Source organism: Pipra filicauda, unplaced genomic scaffold, assembly GCF_003945595.2.
Source record: "Pipra filicauda isolate LSUMZ 115617 unplaced genomic scaffold, ASM394559v2 scaffold160_size1671714_pilon, whole genome shotgun sequence".
NCBI lineage: Eukaryota > Metazoa > Chordata > Aves > Passeriformes > Pipridae > Pipra > Pipra filicauda.
This window is the reverse complement of record NW_024104107.1, coordinates 220446-239852: the sequence shown is the minus strand read 5'-3', so window position 1 is coordinate 239852 and position 19407 is coordinate 220446. Positions and strand designations below refer to the sequence as shown.

At 44.2% G+C, this 19407-nt stretch overlaps 1 protein-coding gene across 3 annotated transcripts in view; it reads right to left on the bottom strand.

Moving 5' to 3' along the window:
• The window catches only part of TBL1X (transducin beta like 1 X-linked), a 198715-nt gene extending 190939 nt beyond the window's left edge, over positions 1 to 7776 (bottom strand). For all 3 annotated transcript variants that reach the window (XM_039379237.1, XM_027735262.2, XM_027735258.2), the window contains exon 1: positions 7206 to 7776. The gene's annotated coding sequence lies outside the window, so the exon portion shown is untranslated. The remainder of the gene's footprint in view (positions 1 to 7205) is intronic.
• Positions 7777 to 19407: the final 11631 nt, after the last annotated feature.

Below are 19407 nucleotides of genomic sequence, written 5' to 3'. Positions count from 1 at the left end.
CCAAAAAAAAAAAAAGATATCATAATTTTGAAGTTTGAATGCATTTCTCAGCCACATACAATAGTCCAGTTGTCACCTCCTGGGTTCACCATGCTCAGTCAGATGTACAAGCACAGTATGCACTTCTGACCTTGCCACATTTCAACAAGTACATAATGCACCTCCGTCTTCTCCCAAAACCTGACATCCAGCCTTGCCCAGTCCTGCAGTCATTCCACTGGGTTTGTACCACCGCAGGTGCTGCTGACTGGAGCCTGAAACCTGAGCACATCCTAGTTTGGGGTGTGAGAGCCTAGCCACCACACTCCAGCACCACTCTCCAACCTCAGGGAGACTCCTTTTTTCTCCAAAACTAATTTTTGGACTACCTTTAAGGTTATCCGTGTACGTATACCTATGTGTACATGCACACAATCACATACGGCAATTAGTGTAGTTCATTTTAAACAATTAATACTTGCAAAACTGCTTCTTATTCTACAATCCCAGCTGAGACTATGTGCTAACACAAGTCTTGATACTAATAGGTCTCTGGACACACACATATCCTCTGCCAGTAGCAACCAGACTAAACCCACTGGCACAGTGAACAAGCTACTTGTAGTTGCTAAACGACACTGAAACTATCGCGTAGTTATAACAATTCCTAATTCTGTTACCGACATGCATGGATTTGCAAAAAAAAAAAAAAATCCATACTTTCACTTTATAAAAATTTCATGTATTCATTAACTGGGCCCTGTGAAGGTCAATTCTTTTGGAAGAACACCTTTCCGATTATTTTGCTGTAGGCTAAAGGGTGGTGCTCAAATTGACACACTCATCGCTGGACACTTCTAAGCATGAAACATAACAACAGCTGTATACATGTTACTTATAACACTGAAACAGCTCCCTTTCAGCAGTCCCTCTATAACATGATTATTCTGTTCAGAAATATAAATCATAAATAGTTGGCTTCACTCTTGAACAAGAGAATATTCTGCAGAGTCTCCATTCAATGGCAGAGGGTTAAGGAAGAGCTGATAGTACTGCACAGCAAACTGTAGCAGAAGGCAAAGTTGTACATCCAGTGCAGTTTACTGCCATCAAAAAGGAGCACAACAAATATATTATTCTGCAAAATGACAAAGGGAATCTATCCACCAAAGTAAAATCCTCTTTGTTTTCTTGAAAATAATGACAAAGTAATATTTTACAACTATTTTTAATGCCTAAGGGAAAAAATATTGCTTTTTTTGCTCTATCAATAACTTACTGCAGGTATGGGAAAGTTCTGTTTTGACAGAAAAAAAAATCATATTTGATGTTACCACATCTTTTCATCTAATAAAATTATGATTTTATATAACAAAATGCATCCTAAAGCCACTACATAGTAGTAAGAGGTTAAACTGTAACTAAGAATTAGCAGCTTAAATGAAATTTAGGTCAGTAAATGCAATCTCATTTCGAATGGCAGTGGAGTGATGTGCAGAGCGACCGCTACATACTAATGGAGAACAATGCTCTTTAAATGCCTTGTTCCACCTTTCAAAAGTAAAGGGTCAATAAAATTTACCACTTAATTAGACAAAAGTATTTTGATGAGTATATATATATATAGTTATTAGACATTATAAGTCTACTTGTCTGCTCAGAAATAGGCCAAGTCATATCATCGAAGCATCAAGGCACTGTTTTGTCCATGTGTTCAGTGTGCTGTGTTAACTTCTCACAGCAAATGAGTAACATTCAACACCCAAGCCAAACTGTAGTTACGCAATACACTTCGCTAAAATATTAAAATAACTGTTTCTTCATACTACAGTACTATCATCATGATTCTGAACTGCATGAATACCACAGGGTTCTTCGCATAAATTTCTGTTGTAACTTCACATAAATTATCACTCCTTACATAGCCTCCAGTTTAAATAGGTCAAGCAGACACATATTAATTGTCCATACTACAAAAAGAGAAAGTCAAGAAATGGGGTTAAACATCGTGATGCCCCTTTTTTTGCAATAAGTCAACAGGATTATAAAGATGGAAGGCATATCATCCAATGTTCCTAAGCCCAAGCCTCTTTTCCTGATGCAATCATGCTCATAACCCAAAGTAAAGAAAGGGACTAATAGCTGGGATCCAAACAGAAGATACCAAAGGCAATATATTCTTCTCTTGTCAAACAACAAATGAAGAAATACAATACCTGTTGCTACAGTCCAGTATTTTTAGTATCTCTTAAAGTAAATAAAAATATGCACAGGAAAAGCAGTGCAAGAAAAGTAGCACAAAAGGCCTGTGCAGCTCCACCTTCAAAAACGGTCACATACCTACTATGGAGTTAAATTTGCTTTCAATTAAGCTAACAAAAGCAATTTTATACTTCTATGGAATCACTAAACATTAGTAATTACAATTTATAAATCTCCATCTAGGACAAAATCTCTACACAAGAACAAAACTGGTAAGAAACTATGACCTTTTCTTACTGAACACCCTTCTTCGATTGCTCCTAGCTTTTACACAGCCTTAGCTTTGGGAGGCTTCTTGTCATTGTAAAACCAAATACTGTTAGTCATCCTTAAATGAAATTCCATTATAATAATGACCAGAAAGCAAGAACAACAAAACAAAAACAAAAAAAAACAAAACAAAACAAAACCCCCAAAAATTTAAAATATTCTCTTGTCTACCAAAGAAAAGCAAAATAACCTAAACGCCTTTTTTCGCCTTTGGATGTTTGTTTCAGTATCATCAAAATGCCAAGATTTTGTCCTGACAGGAAGGCTGCTATTCCTACACAGAGCTGTAGTCCCAATGTTTTTGTTTAATTTCAACCAACTTGTCCAAGTAGGCCATTTGGTAGAAACCTATAAATGGCACCCAGGGGGTATGGGTTCTTGCTGTAAAGAGGTCAGCTATTTCCTCCTAACTAAAAATAGGCAAGATGAGGGAGGGGAAGAGGGAGTGGAGTTTTAATTTAGCAGATGAAAAAAGAGTTCACAAAATTACTTCCATCTTGCCTCATAATGAAGATTATGAAAAAAAGAAGCTGTCCCAAGAGTTACAAAACGTGCATCATTTTATAGGCAGGCTGGCGTACATAACCTAAAATACCAGGAATTAAAAGAGCAATAGTAAAGAGAATCCAGGATATGGATCGCATGTTATGATGCCCACTCCTCTTCACACAGAGCAGACAGATTTACCAGCGACAGTGCTGCCAAGTGTTAACAACTCTCCTCTCTCCTACCAGCTGAGATCACACCGTGGCCATGGCTGTGTAGATAAGGCACTACAATCGGCTGCTGTTCCCCTGAGTCAGTTTTTTCCATCATTTACCCTCCTGGCTTTTTGTCTCCCTCACTTACTCGCATTACAACCTGTTCAGGGCGAGAACCGTCGTCTACAATATTCCCAAAATGGCCCTGGTTTGAATGGGGGCCCCTTGGCACTACTAAAACATAAACAACATCGGTTTTATACAGCATAAATTCTAACACTGAACTCTTTACAGCAGCAAACAGCAAGAGCTAACAGCACAAAAGTACATTTGTACTATCTGTGGCAAAGGCCAGGCTAAACCCTGGGATGGGTTTTCCAGCCTCATCCCCACAATGAACCAAATTCATTGAACGTGTCGCTCAATCCTAAGTGTATCGCACCGCCGACTTATCTCGGACACTGAGAAACAAGATCCAATCAGCACTGAGGGATGTTCTCCTCTACTCCTTCCAAGCTCAGGGATGACAGGCCTTTAACAGCTGCTGCTGACAGAGGAGAAGCCTCTGTTCAGGAAGCTCTCCCAGGAGACATGGCACATTAGACTTATGAAGTGGACAAAAGGTCTACTTCTGGCCCCTGTCATCAGAAAAATGGGAAAAGCCCATCTATAAATCAATGACAGTACCAAACCAACATGAAGTTGAGTCCAGGGAGGTTTAGGATGGATATCAAGCAAAGGTTTTTCACCCAGAGGGTGGTTGAGCACTGGAACAGGCTCCCCAGGAAGTGGTCACAGCACCAAAGCTGATAAAGCTCAAGAAGCGTTTGGGCAACGCTCTCAGGCACATGGTGTGACTCTTGGGGCGGTCCCGTGCAGGGCCAGGAGTTGGACGCCATGATCCTTGTGGGTCTCTTCCAACTCTGCACATTCTATGATTCCATGAAAACTGGGCAAACTGGTAGAGCAGAAGCCTGGCAATTCCAGGTGCAGACAAGTTCCCCTTCCTTATCAAGGATTTAATCTATTTTTGCTCCTTAAATACTCTTTGTGGAGAATACTTGAAATTGGCTGAAAAGAAGAACCATAGCATAACTCTCAGCAGTGGCATAGCAGAGGACACTGGAGCTACTTAATCAGGTGGGGGAAGGGCAGAGGATGTATTCAGACGACAACTTATCTGCAGAGAGTTTTTTTACGTCCTAGGAGACTTGGACAGTTGTGCAGTTGCCAGTGTTTGCACGTATGCATAATTTTTAATCCTTTATGCTTCTGAAACACACTTTTTCATCTTTTGAGAGAAAAAAACAACCTCAGAATCATAGAATATCCTGAGTTGGAAGGGTCCCACAAGGATCACTGAGTCCAACTCCCGGCCCTGCACAGGTCAGCCCCAAAAATCACACCATGTGCCTGAGAGCGTTGTCCAAACGCTTCTTGAGCATTGTCAGCCTTGGTGCTGTGACCACTTCCCTGGGGAGCCTATTCCAGTGCCCAGTCACCTTCTGGGTGAAGAACCTTTTCCTAACATTCAACCTAAATCCACCCTGCCACAGCCTCATGCCGTTCCCCCAGCTCCTGTCACCGGTCACCATAAAGAAGAGATCAGTGCCTGCTCCTCCGCTTCCCCTCAAGAGGAAGCTGTAGGCTGCTATGAGGTCTCCCCTCAGTCTCCTCTAATCTGAACACGTCAAGTGATCTCAGCTGCTCCTCAAACAGCCTCCCCTCTAGACCCTTCACCTTTTAGATGCTCTCTAGTAACCTCAGATCCTTCTTATACTGTGGCACCCAAAACTGCACACAATATTCAAGATGAGACCGCATCAGTGCAGAGCAGAACAGGACAATCACCTCCCTCGACCAGCTGGTGATGTTTTGCTTGATGCACCCCAGGTCATGTGTGGCCCTCTTGGCTGCCAAGGCACTGCTGATTCATGTCCAGCTTGCTGTCAACCAGGACCCCCAGGTCCCTTCCCGCAGCACTGCTCTCCACTTGTTCCTCAGTCTGTCTGTACAGTCAGTCTATCCTAGATTGTTGCATAGCTCACTGAAGGTGTTAAAAACTGAAACGACTACAGTAGTTCTGCTCAAATCTCCACTGTTTTTGCCATTATTACATGTAGCCCAAGAGAGGTTTAACGCATTTTTAACGTGATAGCATCCTCCCCCTCTTACTTTCCCTTTTCCTCCCACCCCCTCTACAAATCTTCTGTGGAAAAGCTTCCCTGTTTTACTATTGCTGTCTTTGAGATGTTGCAATTATTATCTGTAATTGTTTAAGAAAAAAAACAACGCCAAAACACACACTAGGACAAATCCTGCTCTCTTGCCAACAACATCTGCTATCATGGAATAAATATATTTAGTTCAAAACCTGCCCGGTGTCTCTGTACATGACAGAACACTGACTGCAGGACAGGGAGAGGCCTAAGCCCAGCATGTGCAGTCATATGGTAAGCAAAGTGTATGACGTTAAACCTTATATATGACACAGGAACAGTCTCAGTTAAAGGATTGCTAATAAATCGAATAAGGAAGAAAGATATGACGTTATATTTATCACGACTAAAGCCCTTGTATTTATTGCCTACAACTAGATCCCCCCTGGCACAATATATTTATTTGCATACTATTAGCCTAAAACATCAGTCTTGACATTTTAATTTTACACTCTATTTTATTTGAAAACATCACTCTTTTCAAAGGAATATTTTAGGTTTCTGCAGTATTCTCTTTTTTTGGGGGGGAGGCAGTGATGAGCCCCGCCGAACATCCCGCCTCCCCTCCCCCACCGCACACATCCACATCCACACTCCAAGGCTCGTTTGTCAGGAAAAGAGAAACGCCGTACGAATCCTCGTGGAGAACAGCGAGAAGCATGTTAAGGCAACACATAAAGGGAAGCCTTTATTCCGTGTAAACGCCGACTTTGAGAAATTAATATACAAGCCGAACTTTTAGGGTGTGGCTTGGTGTTTTCCCCCCTTGTTGCGCCGTGCAGGATGCCTGCCCGAGAGCCCAACAACATATCATTAAATAGGTCAAGGGTCACTCGCTTTACATCACACCACACCAATATTCAGCCGCGCACCGAACCCATCTATCAGCCCCACCGCCGAGATTGAGCCCGCACGAAAAAAGGGGACCCGGCTCAGCCCGGTGACAGAAGCCGGGGGCAGGGTGCCCACGGGCCCCGCCGCTCCGGGGCTGGGCACGCTGGCCCGGGACGTGCAACAGGTCGCAGCCCCGCAGCCCCCGAGGGGCTCCCCCGCACCCCCTGCCCCGCCGGCGGCCGCGGGCTGGGAGCGGGGCCGGCAGAGCCCGCGTCTCCAGGGGGTGGGAATGGGGGCTGGGGGGCGAGAAGGGGGAACTTGTTTACCTACTTGGAAGTAAACTTCGATGTAGGGGAGCGACCGGCCCCTCCGCCCGCTGCTGATTCAAGCCCTGGCGATGAATGGGATCCCCTCCCCCACCCAGGCTCTGCAAACTCCACACTGGAGCGTGAATACCTCGCATTCCCCCCAACCCCCCTCCCCCGAGCATTTATTTTTTTTAATTAAAAAACCCACAATACTACCTCAGAAGTAGGGAGAAACTGCCCCACCCCCTCCCTCCCCACGCCCTGGGGTCGCTCTGCCCGGGGGCAGATGCAAAACAGCCGCCACGGGCACGGCAGTCCCACGCACACACATCGCCTCGGCCCAAAGAAAACACCCCTAAAATCCTCGAACAGACCCCAAAACCTCCGGGTTCAAAAAAACTTCGTCATAACAAGCAGTGGCTGAGCGACCCCCTCCCCCCCGGGCGGGTCAGGCTGCAGAGGGGGCGCCGGGGGCAACGGGGCCCGGGCTGGGCTGGGCTCGGGGGGCTGCGCCGGGGAAGCATTGGCGTGAGGAAAGAGGATGGTGGGGGGGGGGAGAGAAAAAAGGAGGGGGGGAGAAAAAAAAAACACAACAGGGTCCCCGGGATGAATAATCCGCCTCGGGAACTCACCTCGCAGCGCAGCGGGCGTTAAAGGCACAGCTCCCGCTCCCGCGGGCGGGGAGAGCCCCAACTTCTGCGGGGGGCGGCGGCGCTGCTGCTGGCGGAGACTTTTCCTCACTTGCCGCGCATGGTGCAACTCCTCTTCCCCCGGGGTCCCGGCCAGCCTGCCAGGAGGCTGCGAATCCCCCCTCGCCACCGCCGCCGCCGCACACGCCTCCTCCCCCCCCTCCCCTCCGCTCACAGGCGGCACAAGGAAGTCCCGGAGAGTGGGAAGGGGGAAACGGAAAGTTTTGGGGCGGAATGGCGGTGAGGGGGGGGGGGTTGCCGGGGCCGGTGCGGGCGCGCGGCGGCGGCAGGAGCAGCGCCGAGGGGGAGCCACAGCCGCGCCCGGGGCCGCCGCCACCGGGCGGGAGCGAGGGAGGTGACGGCGGGGGAGGGGGCGCACCGGGAGGGCTCAGAGGGACGGGGTGGATGGGGGGCGAACCAGCCGCGCCCTCCCCCACCCGGGTCGGTCCCGCACGCCGGGACGCGCGGCTCGAGGAGGCGCCGCTGCCAACGCCCCCGGGGGTGCCCCGGGGTGGCCGCTGAGCCCTCGCCCCCGCTCTGCCTGCGGTTGTGTTGTGCTTCGACACCCCCCGCAACTGAAACAACTGTGACACACCACGCACACACGGAGGGCAACCCTGCCCTCCCCTCCCGCGCCGGTGCCGGCCCGGCGCGGGGGCACACGCGGTGCCCTCTCGCCCCCGCGCACGTTCGGCCCCCGCGGGACCCGCTCGGGCTGCGGGGGCGGTTGAGGCCGGTGGGGCGGCGCTGCCCGCAGGTCACCGCGGGGCGCGCTCCGGCCCTGGGACGCGGCGGCTCGTCACGGGCGCGGTGCCCGGCGGGGAGGAACGGGCAGCGCCGCGGGAGCGCTCCCCGCACCGCACAGCGATGCTCCCCGGTGCCCTGTCCCGGTCAGCGCCCCGGGGGGCGGGCGGGCTGTGAATCAGCACAAACGAGCTTTACTGCTTTATCGCCGGAGCGCAGCACCCGCGGGGCACCAACGCTGCGGCTCTTCAGCCTCCAGCGCGCCCGTCTCCCACGCGTGTCCCCGTGTCCCGTCCGTGTCTCCCCCCACCGCCCCCGGGCGGATGATGCAACGCGGCTCCATGTGCTTCCCCTCCCCCGCCCGGCTCCCGGTTTTTTTCCGCCTGGCGGGTCACCCGGCGGCTGATTGATTCTCCTTTCGCGCTGCCCAGTCACTCGGCGCTGGAAAGTAAATAACAAGTTGACATCATTACCGAGCTCCGCAGGGCCCCGCCGCTACCGCACCGCCGCGAGTAGCCGCGCACGCCAAACCGCGCCGCGCCCAGCCCCCCGCACACCGCGCGGCCGGGCCGCTGCTCCCCCCCTGCCCCCGCCCCGGGGGGGACCGCACCCCCGACACGCCCGAGAGGGGCCCGGCCGGGGCAGGGGCCGCCCGGCTGGTTTTGGCGGTCTTCTTCTCCTTCCCCTCCCCCCACCCTCAACCCTCCCCCCGGCCTCATGGCTAATGTCATGCAAATAATAAGATTATCTGGATGTTGCCGGGATGTCTGCCTCGGTGGGCTCGTCTCGGTGACAGCCAGACTCACGCCGCCCCAAAAGTCATATTTATTATTGTGGTTTGCTGTTTGTTTTTTTTCCCCCCCACATGACCTCTCCACTCTTTGTTCTCTTTTGGTCTTATTTTCACATTAAAAGGAATTTCACGCTTGTTACACATTTAGCCTAAAGCCTTCGAATGTACTGTCACCCAGTGTTCTTATGGAAAAGTACGACGTCATCCAAGGCAGGACAACAAAGATCGTTGCTACATATATTCAGATATGTGTTGAAACCAGAACTCTTGATTCACTGGGAAATGTTACTGTGGGCTGATGTGATTCATTTTCATATTCAGAACCTCGGGACTGTAGCACAAGGCCATCAGCACTCAGACAGACATACATACAAACACGTCTCTCCTTCTAAGCAAGCTCCCATTTGCCTTACTTTTTTCCAAAACAAAATCTACATTACATTTTATTACTTGACAATGTAAACAAACAAAAAACCCTCTCCAGATTCATACTGAGATGGCCCAAAATTTTTGGCTCTTGTGCTTTTTCTTTATTTGCTTTCTTTTAAAGTGCTATGGGCTTACAAATGAGGTAAACTCATCAGAAAATGGTCATAAGTCAAGACTTGCAGAACTTCCAAGGCGCAGTCGCCCAGCAAGGAAGCTGAGACCATTCTCACTCCCGCACTCTGTGGGGGGCAACTGAGCTCTCACCCCTCCATGAGGCCCAGTCCTTGCTGCTCAGCCTGACAAGGCTGGCTCAGCACGGCCAGCACTGTGGCAGCAGCACAGGAGGGCTGCGTGGTAAGGAAGCAAGCTCTGGTGAGAGGTAGCACTACAGGTCCTGGCACAGCCTTCTGAGCCATGTATTGAGTTTTACCACAGTGTCCAAACCTCCGGCTCAGAAAGCCACCATGCCCCAGCCAGGCACCCGGACAGCTGGTCCCAGGCTGGCCAGGGCCCAACCAGACCTCCTGGTCTGCTGAGTGGGCAGGGAGACAGGCAAGGAAGGCTGGGGTGGTGGGGAACTGAAGGTACTGTGATGGCAAGGAAATGAAATTGCAACCTCATAGGGATACAAGGAAGCAACTTTTTTCTAACTGGGCACAGCCCCCACTGTCTATTATCAGCAGAGTGTAAGTCAGTCCTGCAGGAAGCAGTTCAAGCAGGAGATGGCGAGTCTAAAGGGCTGCATCTGTCTCACTTTCTGAACTGGTTCCTGTGGCCAGGAACCCTCTGCATACAGCTGTGTCTGAGCAGTGGCAGCAGCCGGTGTGGTGTTTGCTACACCAGGAAGCCAGGCAGGCTCAGCTATCCCCGAGGGAGAAGAGGTTAAATATTGATGTAATGCTTGCCGAGAACTTAAAATTAGGTCTATCAAGGCAGGCACTTTTTTCAAGTTATGCTTGGCTAAGAGAAGCTGCAGAGACCCATCAAAAAGATTTGGTTTTTTCCGATTAAAATGAAAAAAACCAAACGCAACTATAAAGTGATAGTAGAGCAAAATGTAGAAGAGTGAATCACTACTCTGGCCATTGCAATAATTTTGGCCTTTGTGTAACAAAAGACCCCAAAGTGGCCACATATGAAAGAAATCACCATTTTTTTAAAGAGCCTTGTTTTTTCAGTTTCATAACTAGTGATGCCGCAACGGTGATCAGTGGCAGTGCTTCGGCCCTGCAGCTCAAAACGAAGGGAGACAGAGCTGTGGTTTCTTACCCTCATTAAAATGGAAACCCTAACCTGAAACAATCAAAGTCAAGGGCCAGCAGGGTTGGCCTACTGGGGAGATAATGGGATCACAAGACAAAATATTTTGCATTTTACAAGATGAAAGCCATTGTTATTTTTCTAGTGCTTCATCATCTTGTACTGTGTTGGTAACTGTTCCTATGTTTTCCCCCCACACCATGTTTTTCTATTCTCTAACTAAAAGTAACTTCTCTTGAATAAATGAATAACTCAAAATTAAATAATTCTTCTGACAAAAAAAAAGACCAAAAAGAAGTGCCTGAAATGCAAACTAATTATTTGCTCCTGTTATGAACTGTAAAGAATGTGGACCTGCCAATTAAGTTTTTAAGATATTTCATATACAAACTTTTGATACAATAGTGAGAACTGCTGTTTTAACTTGAAGAGATGCCCCAGGAGTGTTGGGATAGAGGTGCAGTATGCCATTCTTCTGTTGCAATGTGTAGATATCCTATGAATGGAAATGTGACATGGTAGAAACTGGTTCTGCCACGCTTACAAATATGTTAAAGATAAATCCCTAGCTTTCCTATTATGAGATGTCCTGCCAGACTATTTGTGGTGGGAAAGTAAAGACTTTTAGCACATTATTATTATTACTATTTAGCACATCTGTGGCAGCAAGCTTTGACTTCTATTTTGCGAGCATCTTTACAGTATTTGATATTCTTCAGGTAAATGTTCTCATGGATTCACTCATGCGAGCAACTGCTTTGCAGCATGAAAAACCGGTTTCTCATTTAGCCACTTATTAATACCAAGAGTTTCAGTTTTAAAAGGAAATTCAGATTGACTAAGATATTTTCAGGAATCAAGACCATACTGGTATTTTTTTTCTTCACATATTACTTCATTGATATCTTTGAACTAGACTGAAAGCTTTTGCTTAACTCACAAACACTTGTGCAAGTAGACCCCCTGAGTAAAATAATATTATCAGAAATAAAAAAGCAAAGTGGAAGACCTTGTTTCAAAGTTTTTGGAATGAGGAACCATCAGGTTTTTTTTGTTTTTGCAAAGCAAGCATGGTCTGATCCTTTTTCTATCCTATTTCTCTTAATAGTTTGCTTCATGTGGCCTGTAATACCTGCACTTTGAGATGTAAAGATCTAGATTCCTCAGGCTTTAAAAGGAATTCAATCTAATCTAATAATCTCTGATAAGAATTTTGATGCTATTACTCTGTTGCAGAGATTGCAAACAGGGATGTACTATTCATAGTTCCTTCCCCATATGCCATTATACAATCAATGCCCATCTGCTGCTCAGGGATACTGAGTATTAGGTAAGCATCACAGCAAATATATTTTTTCATCTTTGTATAAAATGATAACATATTTGATGATTCTTCCAAAGTGCAGTTTCAAAAATCTACCTAAGTCAGGGCAACTCTCCTATCTACTATATGGAAGATATTGTTTGGTATGTGGAACATGTAATTACTTAAGGTAAAATAAATCAGAAACTTTGATGTATGTAATCTGTACTCCTCTGATCTATTTAGTAGGCTGACACGAAGGGCTGAGTTAGCAGTATGAGTCCCTTAGGATCCTCAGATGGAACTGAGATTTTTTTATGTTGCTCTCATTTACTCTTAGCGACAGTTTGGCCTCCTGCCAGTCTGGAATAGAAAGAAGAGAGAGGTGATCTCCTCTTTCCTTGTCTTCCCTCATCCATGCAGTGTTGCATGGTCCCAGCTGTGCTGTCTTGGACAGTTTGTCATTTCAAATCTTTTTTCCTCCCATGAAAGATTTTTAGAAGAGAAAATAGTTCTACCTAGGAGCTGGCTGCAGAGAGTGAAGCACCTAGAGAGTGAACAGGATCAGTTCTCCTGAAGAGAAGCCAGACTGACACCGAGGTTGTGCATGGATGTGAGAGAGGTTAACCCTGTATCATGACCCTTAGTTGCTCACGTATTCTGGAGGTGTATGAATCCTGAGCATTATGATGGTGCTGTCAGATGTCTCCCCTGGTCCTGTGAGGATAATCTTACCCTCTGAGACCAGCAGTAGAGGCAGTCCTGCTTGCACTCTTCTCAAAGTGGCTAAAGTGAGGTGCAAACCAGGAGCCTACCTGGAGAAGGCCTTCCCGAAGATCTTCCTGAAGAATTCTTGTTAATACTGGTCCTTGGGCCCCAGTGAGGACTTTGTCAGGAAAAGCCCCAAGGAGATCCCAGTTCCTGTCAAGGAGTGTGTGTGCAGAGAAGCAAACATAGACATGTTTACGTCTAGATAAGCAGTAGCTCGGTACAGATGGGCAGGATGAAACAGGGATTTTAAGGACCAAGCATCTGCATCGTGCCAAAGTCAGCATCTGGATGCCTCTTGGGGCTCAGGGTGTCCAGCCCCAGGCTGGTCCTGCAGGCTGCCTGACAGTGGTCAGTCAGCTAGAGCACCTTGAACACACTCCTGAGGTTCACTGGCTGTGTTAGTTCACCCAAAGGGAAAACAGTTTTCATGCTCAGAAACCGCTCTGCTCTGAGTACCAAAGCTCAGCAAGGGGAGTGAGGAGATTAGTTTCAGAAGTGCGCTCCTGATTTAAACTGTGAGTGGTGTAGATGCAGTCTCTGACAGTTCCCTGTTTATACTGACATTGCATTGTATAATATTTTACACTTTAAAAGGTTCCACTTAATTCAGTGGGATTACTCAGGATTTAAAGCATGATTCACTGTTGTAAAATGCAAGACATATGGATTGCTTCCCTTGCCAAATGCAAAATTTTTGGTTCAAGAATTCTAAAATAGTTTTTCTTTACACAATCTCTATGGCTACTGAAGCACACAAGGTATGCTGTATCATTTCTAGATGCAAGCTGCCATATTTGGGAACAATGAATAGAGGGGAGCATTCTGAAGAAACTCATATATATGATGCTAGTGCTGGCAGAAAATTAACCTTGTGTGGTGCCATTGCCAAAAGAGCTGCTGCAACGCTGGGTACTCAGAAATGGACATATCAGGAAGGAGAACAGAGGATATACAATCTTTCTGCTTGGCACTGGTGGTGTGATGACTCCTAAAGCAATTCCGTTCAATTATCTGCACTTCAAGAAGGGTGATGGAGGAACTACAGAGAAGAGCACTGATAATGACAAAAGGATTGGAAAAAGGCTTATTTTTAAAAACAGTGATCCATTTAACTTATCAATGAAGAAACTCAACTCTCTGGAAGAATGAATGTGTGGGAAAAGAACTAGCAGAGGACTCTTCAATCTATCACACAAATGCAGAGAGATCTACAACTCCAAGTTACAGGCAACTAGCAGGTTTTTAAGAAAATTAACCAGTGAAACAGCTGGTGTGGATATCCTCTGACTGGAATCTTAAACCAAGCATTTCTACTGAACCTCAAAAGACACCAAGAAGTCCTGTGGCCCATGTTACAACGTTGTATGCTTAGAGCAAACTATCGCAATGGTGCTTTCTAGCCTCAAAATCTTCAAGCACAGACCTCTGGGATGTGGTATTTTTGAGAAGCCAAAGTGTAGTTGACTGGCTATGTACCTATTGGTTTATTTAATATAAATTTTCATTAAACATGTTGTTAATATTATGACAACCGAGAAGTTTTACAATTTGCACATGCATTATTTCTGCAGGTGTGTGTGAAGTGGACTATCCTTCTATTTTTAACAGGAATAGCTTTGTATAAAACAAACACTTTCCCTGAAGTTTTAGGATTATGGGGGTTTTTGTATTCCAAAAGTTTTCCCTAGGACCTTATCCAAAAAAGAGAAGAAACTAAGGATGAACTCCAAACCCTTTGCTCTAGCAGTAAACCAAACTATTACAAATGTAATGACTGAGGTCTGCTTTTCAGTCTTAATTTCCATATGGCTGTAGTTGACCTGGTACAGTTTAGAGCCTCTGTTCATAGGTTCCAGTGCTTTACATGGGCATGAATAAGAATGCACAAGAGGGAGAAGAAACTCAGTTAATTTTGATGATTAAATTAAAAATAAAGTACCAGTAAATGTTTAAAAGACAGTATTATGGTATTCAAAATGCAATAAAAATTAATATTTAAAAATTTAAAATATACTTCCTAATTCCATGCTTTGGCCAGCTGTATTTAACAACTGGATACTTAAGTTAAGACATTCAGGTACCAGATCTATTTTTAGTCTCTGTCTTATTCTCCTTGAAACCAGCAGTGGTTTTGCTACTACTTCAGTGATTTGAAAGACTAAGCAGCGAGGGAGAAACAGGTTCAATAAATCAGTACAAATCTCCATTACAGCTGAAATGATTCTTTCCCTTCCCTTCCCAAACCTTCCCTTCCCAAACCTTCCCTTCCCTTCCTCACACACCACAGATGCCATGGTTCCTACTTTCCATTGAATCCAACAGTACTGATTTTTTCTCGCTGATTTCAGCATTTCCTTTAATGTTTGTATTAGAAACACAAGTTAGGGAAGATAATAGGAATGAGATAGTTCCTGTCTGCCCCTTGGCCATCTCCCTTGAATATCTTCCTAATGTCACTAAGTTTAACTATGCATTTTGAGACTTCCAAAATCAGATTTGACAGCTTAGGCTTCAAACTATAGCTTCCTCTGCATTGTGTCGTGGTAAATTTGTGACTGGCAATATTTCACAGAATGCAGTTGCTTATGATTTTTCTGTGTAATTGGCTCTGTGTAGACTGCTGGCTTTTTTTTTTCTTGATAAAGAGGGGAAATATTAAGAGGATGTAACTGATTACATTGTTTTGTATTTTCTGTACTAAGATCTTTTGTTCTTTAATTTTCAGGATTCTAAATAATTCATTTTAGTTAAATTAAAATTTTGTAATGAAGGATGCAAAACTGTGATGCAAAATATTTTGAATCATTTACATAAAATTCCTCATTATAAAATTATTTCTTTACTTACCCTTAGAATAGCACTAGCATGTCAGCCGTATAAAAAGTACTTGTTTTGGGGTGGTTTTTTGGATTTATTTTTTTTTAAGGATGCTAACCATCTAATGCTAACTGACCTATCTCAGATACATCTCTAACTCTGTAAGCCATGAAAGACTGGAGAAAACATAACTGAGATATTCAAGCTAAGCCCAGAATTTCATAAATATAAAAAAAGTGGAACTGAAAGTACTCTTGGGTTTGTAGTGAATAAACTTACTGTGTTTCTTCTTTTTTTTTTGTAGGAAAAACTCTGAATTGAATATAACCCTTGTATACATTATCAAAAATTAAATGCTTTTGAAAGAAAGTTTAAGTGGAAAATCAACATTTTTATATGAGTTCTAGTGTAATGCTAATTGCAAAGTTTTCCATGTCTATATGGAAACAAATTTAGATCAATCCCTCTGTGGTAAGAGTAGAGGCAATGTCTTTACATGCTTATCATGGCATATTTGTACATTTATTCACTTGCTTGCCTATTATAACTCAAAGGGGCAAGATACTGAAATTACCCTGAGGCAAAAATATTTAAACCAACATGCAAAGGATTTTTACAACACAGGGATACTATCAGGTTAAAAAGATATCAACGAAAATGGCATCTAATTTCAGTATTCACAGAATCAACTTCAAGATTAGGTGAGACCCTGTAATTGCTCAAGCTGTCACTTTCCACATACGGAAAACACCGATTTGTGGGGGCTTTTAAGTCTTTTGAACTCTTGGTTCTACAAATTCCAGTTCCTCCAGATGAACTTGGACTTAATTGTGAGTAAGAGCAGCTGGAAGATTTTCAGATATCACACAATTTCCCTAACAGTCTATATTTGCACTCATCAGTGTTTATGTTTACTATTGTAAGAGTAATGAGTAGTCCAGCTAGAAAGGTTTATCTGCAAGCCAGAGCCATGTGAGCATTTGTAACTGGAGTGTGGTCACTGAAAAGAACATAATTACTTTTTATCTCTTTCCTTTGCCCAGTGCCAGGAGAAGATAACCAGCTTGCCTTCCATAAGGATGAGCTCCCCAATGTGGAAGCTTCCCAATGGCTTGCAAAGGCACAGATTGCCTGAATCTTTCTGGTAGGGTGATTGTTAACTCTGGTGTTATCTTCTTTTACTAAGACTATGAATTGCTGTAAAACAACAAAGCAATCATCACATTTATCAACCAAAACAAAGCCATTAAATTACTTATTTTTCAGTATTGTTTGAGAGCTCACAACCATAAACATATTTTTATGTATATGTATTTGTACAAGTCAAGAAACACACAGACACAATATACAAACACGCTTCATTTAAAACCCCGCATGTTGAATTTCACGTTAGCCTTTACCCTCACAAAGATCCCACTGAATTCATTGGGACCAAGGTGCCACCAGTCCTTTACTGCATCCTATCAATTCAAAGAGAACAGCTTTGCTGTTCCAGATGCACTGCAAGGCTTCTTTGTTTAGTGCTATACTAGGACCCTTATTAACATCCATCCAATTGCAACCATGTATGCTCTACTCCTCGGTAGTAATCAGAGCTCGAAGATTGGGATTAATCTGTGTTCAGTCCCTGGTCTACCCAAACCTAGGAACAGAGCAACAATCATTTCTTGATGCTTTTCCTTCTTTTTGAGAGTAGTTTTATCTTGAGGTTTCTTTTTTTCTCAGAAGATATTGTAGTGACAGAATTGTAGAGAAGCAATTTCCCCTTTTTATTTCTAAAATAAAGACACTAGCAACAGGAAAGGAGGAAGTGTCCTTAAGCGGTGCCAGGAGAAGTTCAGGTTGGACATAGGGAAGTATTTCTTTACTGAAAGGGTGGTTAATACTGGAATGGGCTGCCCAAGGAAGTGATGGAGTCACCATCCCTGGAAAAGTTGAAGAAATGACTGGATGTGGAGCTTAGTGCTGTGGTTTAGTTGACAACGTGGTGATCAGTCAAAAGTTGGACTTGATGGCCTTGCAGGTCTTTTCCAACCTTATTGATTGTAATGATTCTATAATTCTAAAACTAAAACCCTAACATTGTCATCATCCTTACTTTATTAAAACAAAACCACAAAAACTCAACCAAATCGAAAACCAAAACAACAAGTTGTAGCTACACACTACAATCTGTACCTTAGCATTGCTGAACCCGGAGAAGACCATGGAAGGCTGGTGTGCATGTGTGAGCAGACATATTTGCCTGAGAGAGAGACGTGCTTCCACAAGGATTCTGTCACAGAAGATCAAACAGCAGAACAAATACTAGGTAGGTGTGCTGGAGTGAGTAAGCCAGGGCAAGTTTCCTGAAGGCCTAGACTGCTGCTGTGGAAAGCTGTGTCCCCACACTGCACCCCTGCCCTGCTCTGTGGGTCAGGTGAGGTCCCATGGAGGTGTTTGTGAACAGCTGTCGAGGACCCGAGCTCATGCCACAGCACAACGTCCCTCTCAGACGAAACACTATCCTACTCACCCCTCAAAGGTAATGCAAAGGTAAACAAGGGGCTTGCCTAGAACTAACTAGAATGGTTAGCTGGAATGGTTACAGGTTTAGTTTTATTATTAAATATAATTTTAAGTGAAACTGCTATGGCGTAGGGGTAGTTGCAGCAGTATGCTTTCCCTTCAACAAGGGATAAAGTAAACTGTGTTTGGGTAAGGGACAAGAATTTATGATGGTATAATATAGGTTAAAATACCACAATCCTAATGAATGTAATTAAAGCAATGTGTTTTTCCTAATGTGGATCAATCTGAAGCGACTGCGGACAGATAGCAAAGAGAAGAGGTACCCAAATGGTGTTCCAGGCTCTCCCCTCCCCTTTCCTCTGCATCAGAAATGGTTCAAAATGCAGGAGAGCACTGTTAAAGCCAATGGAATTATTTCCATTTACAGCAACCAAGGAGCTCGTTCCTATTTTCTTTCCCCAAAAGAATATGCAAAACAGCTTTCAGATTTTTATTATGAAGCAGTGGACAGGTTTCAGGCTTGATGTACTGCCTGGAGATGGTCCCAGAGTACAAAAAAATGACCAAGGGAGAAAAGGGCATCCTGTAGGCAAATATCTAATTTGCTTTTTCACCCTCTAAACTGAATTTTGCACATTTTTTTTCAGTGAATGTAAGCATCTCATTGGCATGATTGTATTGCTCCAAAAATGGGTTGCTAATACTCAAGAGATGCTGTCAACAAAAAAAGGAATCACTTAAAATGCTTATAATTGTCTCTACAATTAGTACCCCTTTAAAGAGTGTATTTACATGATCCATCAACAGATAAGTACTTTCAGTACATTTTACTTGAATTTGGCAGAACAATTTCCTTGCAGAAGTACACCAAGGAGTGGGAGACACTGCAGCTAACAAAGTGAAGTAGAAAGAAATGTTTGTGGATTTTTTTCCCCCTCGGATCCGTAAAGAAAGAAAAAAAATCTTCAATTCCAAGTTCAAAAAGATCTCACCTTACTCACACAAGCTGCCTTTCTGTTTTAAACCACAAGCCTCTACAGCTTTGAAAGAGTGTGAGCTCAAAAAAGAAAACAATATGAACTCCAGTGGGTTCAAAATTCTCTGTATTGATATTCGCCCAACTTCTGAAAATTTTAGGGTGGAGTTCTGGCTTTGTTAAAATTCATGGTAATATTACCATAGGCATAAGAGTACAATTGGAGTGTTAAAGGTGTTTTGTTTTAGTTAATGAAAGTTGGCACGTTATGGAATGTATGAGATTTCATTCAAAAAAAAAAAAAGAAAGCAATAAACAAAAAAAATTGATTAATAAATGAACTTACCAAAGTAAAACTAGAGCTGCATGAGTGTATATCTTAAGAAATGAGCACTTTTTTTTCCTAAAATGGTGGACAAAGGCACAATTAAAGTAAAATGAGATGTGGGCAAACTTTGCCAATAAAGTATTTAAAAGTATTTTCACTGTTTTTTGTTTACATTCATGTTTTAGGATTTATTTTTCTTTCCCTTCCTGATTA